The sequence below is a fragment of the Capricornis sumatraensis genome, chromosome 1 (assembly GCF_032405125.1).
Source record: "Capricornis sumatraensis isolate serow.1 chromosome 1, serow.2, whole genome shotgun sequence".
NCBI classification, from domain to species: Eukaryota; Metazoa; Chordata; class Mammalia; order Artiodactyla; family Bovidae; genus Capricornis; species Capricornis sumatraensis.
This window is the reverse complement of record NC_091069.1, coordinates 54,183,159-54,189,075: the sequence shown is the minus strand read 5'-3', so window position 1 is coordinate 54,189,075 and position 5,917 is coordinate 54,183,159. Positions and strand designations below refer to the sequence as shown.

The window sequence follows — 5,917 nt, the reverse complement described above, 5'->3', positions numbered from 1 at the left end:
TATAATTTTCCTTCCTGTTGATAAGTTCAGTTCAGTTCAGTCGCTCAGTCATGTCTGACTCTTTGCGACCCCATGAATCTCAGCACGCCAGGCCTCCCTGTCCATCACCAACTGCCGGAGTTCACTCAGAGTCATGTCCATCGGGTCAGTGATGCCATCCAGCCGTCTCATCCTCGGTTGTCCCCTTCTCCTCCTGCCCCCAATTCCTCCCAGCATCAGAGTCTTTTCCAATGAGTCAACTCTTCGCATGACGTGGCCAAAGTACTGGAGTTTCAGCTTTAGGATCATTCCTTCCAAAGAAATCCGAGAGCTGATCTCCTTCAGAATGGACTGGTTGGATCTCCTTGCAGTCCAAGGGACTCTCAAGAGTCTTCTCCAACACCACAGTTCAAAAGAATCAATTCTTTGGCACTCAGCCTTCTTCACAGTCCAATTTTCACATCCACACATGACCACCAGAAAAACCATAGCCTTTACTAGATAGTGAACTGTAAATTTCTCATTGTAAATGATCTGACAATTTATTTGACCCAGAAATTATTTGCTTGATGTATTTTTCTATTTCTTTTATTTTATAATTTTCCCTGCAGATTTTTTTTTTCTTTCTGTGAACTTTATATTGTGCCTTTCCCACTTTCATGGTATGCCATCATGAATGTTCCAGAAAGTCATTATCTGCTGTGACACATCCCTATAACTGATATGTACAATTGCCATTTTTTTTCTTTTTTTTCATTGTTTATTTCTTTTTTATTTTTTAATATAAATTTATTTACCATTTTTATTAATGTCATGTAGAATTATTAGGCAGTGATATAGAAACATACAGGTAGTATTTGTAATTGTTTTTTCTAATTGAGACTGTCTTCAAAAATATTAATAATTTAACAACTTAGGAATAATTTAACATACTTACAAGCTACTAGATCTTTTAAACATTGCACAAGATACTTTCAGTTTAAATATTTCCCATTACAATTTTCCTTTCTCTTTTCCAAAGGAAAATATTGCTAATTTGGAGGGAGAGAGATACATTAAAATAAAATATTTCTCCTCTCCTTAGATTCCTTTATGGCTTTGATTGATTAGGAAAAATAATCTGTCAATAATATAAAATGCATGACTATTTCAATCATTGTTTTTAACACTAGCTGTTTTATTAAGGAGATTTTTTTTTTAAATAATTAACTATCTGGGTCTCACTGGATGCTTGACATTGTCAGAACTCATGGATTGCTTCAGATGCTCAGGCATGATTTTTATGTCTGCATTCAATATAAGGAATATATGTCTAAATGCTAATTAACAATAGGGGTTATTGACCTGAAAAAGTCCTATCTTAATGAAGAATTTAAAAGTTCTTCCAATGTTATCTCCAATTCTTCATCTTTATCCTTAGAAATAAACTACAAACTACTCTCTCCATAGGTCTCAAAATGTTTTCTTCTAGCTCTTGTGCCAATAAAAGTATTTATAGATATCAATCTCTATCTATCCAATTCCCTTACTCATTTAATTCTTATTTTTATTCATTTTTCATGGGAATTTCCTTTGTTCTTCTTTTAAAGGATACACTTATGGCACATTTAAGTTGTTATTGGCTCATCTATACCATTTGATCTGTTAATAAATAATGTTGGTATATATTCTGTAGTCTGCAGTTACCATCCACAATGATTTTGCTGACAAAAAAAACAATGGTTTTTTTTCAGAAGTTGTGTACAGATGTGAGAGTTGGATCATAAAAAAGGCTGAGGGCCAAAGAACTGATGCTTTAGAATTGTGGTGCTAGAGAATACACTTGAAAGATCCTTGGTCAGCAAGGAATTTAAGCCAATCAATCCTAAAGGAAATCAATACTGAATATTCATTGGAAGGACTGATGCTGAAACTCCAATAGTTTTGTCACCTGCTACAAAGGGCCACATCACTGGAAAAGACCCTGATGTTGGGAAAGACTGAAAGCAAAAGGAGAAAACGCAGAAGAGGATGAGATGGTTAGATAGGATTACTGACTCAACGGACATGAATTTGAGCAAACTCTGGGAGAGAGTGGAGGACAGGAACACCTGCTGTGTTGTAGTCCATGGGGTCACAAAGAGTTGGACACAACTTAGTGACTAGACAATAACAACATATACTCTGTATTTTCACTTATGATTAATGATTTATTTTTCAAAATTATGCTATATAAGTTACGACGCACATAAGTCTAAAAGATGAACAATGAGTGAATGAATGAAAGTGAAAATGAAGTGAACACCGTTCAGTTGTGTCCGACTCTGCAACTCCATGGGCTGTACAGTCCATGGAATTCTCCAGCCTAGAAAATTGGAATGGGTAGCCTTTCCCTTCTCCAGGGGATCTTCCCAACCCAGGGGATCAAACCCCAGTTTCCCTCATTGCGGGCAGATTAATTACCAGCCTATCCCTTCTCCAGTGGATCTTCTAGACACAGGAATCAAACTGATGTCTCCTGCATTGCAGGTGGATTCTTTACCAACTGAGCTATCATAATTAGCAAAATATAAATTCAGATTTCTATCCAGTGATAAATAAGTAGAAGATAGATGCACATATTCAAAATAGAGAAGGCAGGATCAAGACAGCAGAGTAAGAGGATCCTGCTCACCTCCTTCCATAGACACACCCAGTGTGTACAGTGTAAGAAAACAACTCTTTCTGAGGACACCTGAAAACTAGCAGAATAGCTCTTCTACAATTTAGGGAACAAAAACAAACAAGCAAAAAGCGTCCAGATGGGTTTAAGGGTACAAAGATACAATCTACTCAGGACCCACACCCTGGTGAATGACCCACAAGTGAAAGGCAATATCCCAAACGCTGATGTCTTTCCTAAGGAGCAAATGCTTTGAGATTCACATTGAGCACTCGAGCCCTGGGGACCAGTACTGGGAAGATGACCTCCCTGGTGTTAAAAACAGCAAGCCTTATATCCAGAAGAGCCAGATGGCTGTAACAAATCAAGACTCCACTTTTAAAGGGCTAGCATACAACTTCACTTTCTATGCATCTGAGCACAGGGACAGTTCAGATTGAAAAGTGCAGGTGCTTTAGCTGGTCTATCAAGACTATCCCACCCCACAGCAAGTTCTGATGCCAGTCACACCCCACCAAGGTGGCAACACCCAGTGTGCACTGGCTTGTGCCAGTGTCCAGCTCCTACCTTCATATACAGCAAAGCAGTAGTCCCCAATGTACCTTGGGAGGGAAAAAAAGCCTGAATCAGCTCTAGCCCTCCTATAAAAGTCACTAGGTATACACAGTCTGTATAGGGACTTTCCTACACAAGGACACACCTTTCTGGCTTGGAGAGGAACTCTTTTGCCTAATTCATAGAAAGAAATATAGATAGTCAAACAAAATTAGAAGACAAGGGAAACAAAAGAATAAGATTAAAATATCAGGGAAAAATTATGAAAAAGAGAAAAATACTTGACTTGATAAAGAGTTTAAAGTGCTAGTCATAAAAACGTTCACTGAACTCTGGAGAAGAATGGAGAAGCATATTGAAAACTTTCAGTGGAGAACCAATGAATGCTGTAGAACCAAAAAATTGAAATGAAAACTGCACTAGAGGAAATCAATTGGTGATAAGATAATACAGAAGAATGTGAAAAAAAAAAAAAAACCTGGAAAATAAAAGTTTAAATTATCCAGAACAGTTTAAATTAAAATATCAAAATGAGAAAAAGATTTTTTAAAAATTAGAATAGTTTAAGTCTTTGTTTGTATGTTTCTTTAGTCCATTCAGCTAATCTATGTCTTTGATTTGAGCATTTATTCAGTTACATTTACAGTAATTATTAATAGACATGTACATATTGCCATTGTATAACTTGTTTTCTTGTGGTTTTATAATTTTATTTTTTGTTCCTTTCTTCTTTTTTGTACTCTCCTCCCTTGTGAATTTATGACTAGCTTTAGTATTTATACTTTATTTGGATTCCTTTCTCTTTTGTATCGGTGTATCTCTTACGGATTTTTGATTTCTAATTATCATGAGTTCTATAAATAAAACATATGAAATGCTTCACAGATTTGCTTGATTTCCTTGCACAGAGGCCGTGTTTATCTTCTCTTTACCATTTCAATTCAGTAAATGTGCTGTGGAATCTAGCACTGAAGGGTTTACTTACGTTAATTTTGAGTGAACAACGTGAGGCTCAAAATAATGTGAGTTAGTGAACTGTTTCTACTTCAAAAGTCACCACTTTAAGACTTAGTGTCTTGAGAAGATAATAATTGTGTATTTTTGGTCAGATCTTGGTTATATTGTATAATAACTGAGTTGATATTTGTGTAAAACAAGAACCTATGGAATGAGAGAAATATTTGTAAACAATATATCTGATAAAGTGTTATTATTCAAATTGTGTAAGAAAGTTTCATAATTCAACAAAAAAAAATAATTTGGCTTTAAAATGGCCAAAGTACATGAATAGATAATGTGCAAAGAAGACATCTAGAACACGAAAAAGTACTCAACATCCCTAATCATCAGGGAAATGTAGATCAAAACCTCACATCTGTTAGGATGGCTATTACCAAAAAGACAAGAGATAGTAAATGTTGCCAATAATTTGGAAAAGAGAAAACTGTGATACTGTTTATTCCTGGCAGAAATATAAACTTGTATTTTCACTATGGAATACAAGATGGATGGTGGTCCAAGTATTTTTTTTTTAAAGCTATCATATGATCTAGCAATTCCATCTTTGAGTATTTATTCAAAGGAAATGAATTTACTCTCCTATAGGTATAGATGCATCACCATGTTGATTCCAACATCATTCATAATGACCGAATATTAAACAAATCTAAATAACTTATGTCTACTGGTGTATGAATAGAAAAAGAAAATATGAAATATATGAACATATGATAGAATATTTTTCTGCCATAAAAAGAAGAAAATTTTGCCATTTGGGGGAAAAAAAAAAAACATGAATGGGTCTTCAGACATTATGCTGAGTGAATCAAGTAAGTCAGAGAATGATGAATACTGTATGATCTCACTTCTTTATGAAATCTAAAAACATCAAACTCATAGAAATAGAGTAGAATGGTGATTGCCAAGGGCTGAGGGGTGGAGGAAATGAGGAGATGACAGCTTAGATAGAAATACAAAGGCCAAAAGGCCATAGATTTAATATTTGATATGTATTTGATTTACTACTTTCTGATGATTCTCATTAAAACTTTTCATTTTTATTTAGCCACTCAGATAGTAAGATGATTGAGAAGTATTTTAAAATATATTCTCACATATTCCACTCCCTCTAGGGCATTTTATTATAGGAAGAGATAAAAATTACTCAAAGGTATCACAGGTTAAGAGTTTCCCTGGTAGCTCAGCTGTTAAAGAATCCACCTGCAATGAAGATCCCCTGGAGAAGGAATCAGCTACTCACTCCAGTATTCTTGGACTTTCCCTGGTGGCTCAGATGGTAACAACTCCGCCTGCAATACAGGAGACCTCAGTTCGATCCCTGGATTGGGAAGATTCCCTGGAGAAGGGCATGGCAACCCACTCCAGTATTCTTGCCTGAAGAACCCCATGGACAGAGGAGCTTGGCTGGCTACAGTCCATTGGATCCCAAAGTGTTGGTCACAACTAAGTGACTAAGCACAGAACAGCACATGACAAATTTAAAAAGTTTCAGGAATGTTCACTAAAATACATAATGCAAAACAGAATTAGTTATAACTCTACTAATTTCACAATTATTTTACCATAACTGGAGGATTTTAAAAGTATTCAAAGTTTCTTATTTCATGTCACTGAACATCTTTTTACAGAATATCTGCTAAGCATAAAGTGCTACTCTAGAAATATAATGAATGTGACTCTGTCTACATTCAAGGAATCTAGTAGAGGAATATTAGTATGTAA

General features: G+C 35.5%; 1 non-coding gene across 1 annotated transcript; it reads right to left on the bottom strand.

Moving 5' to 3' along the window:
• Nucleotides 1-4,038: 4,038 nt before the first annotated feature.
• Nucleotides 4,039-4,144, bottom strand: LOC138093639 (U6 spliceosomal RNA). The gene has a single exon (XR_011146126.1). It is a non-coding gene; the product is annotated as a U6 spliceosomal RNA (small nuclear RNA).
• Between the last annotated feature and the right edge of the window lie 1,773 nt (nt 4,145-5,917).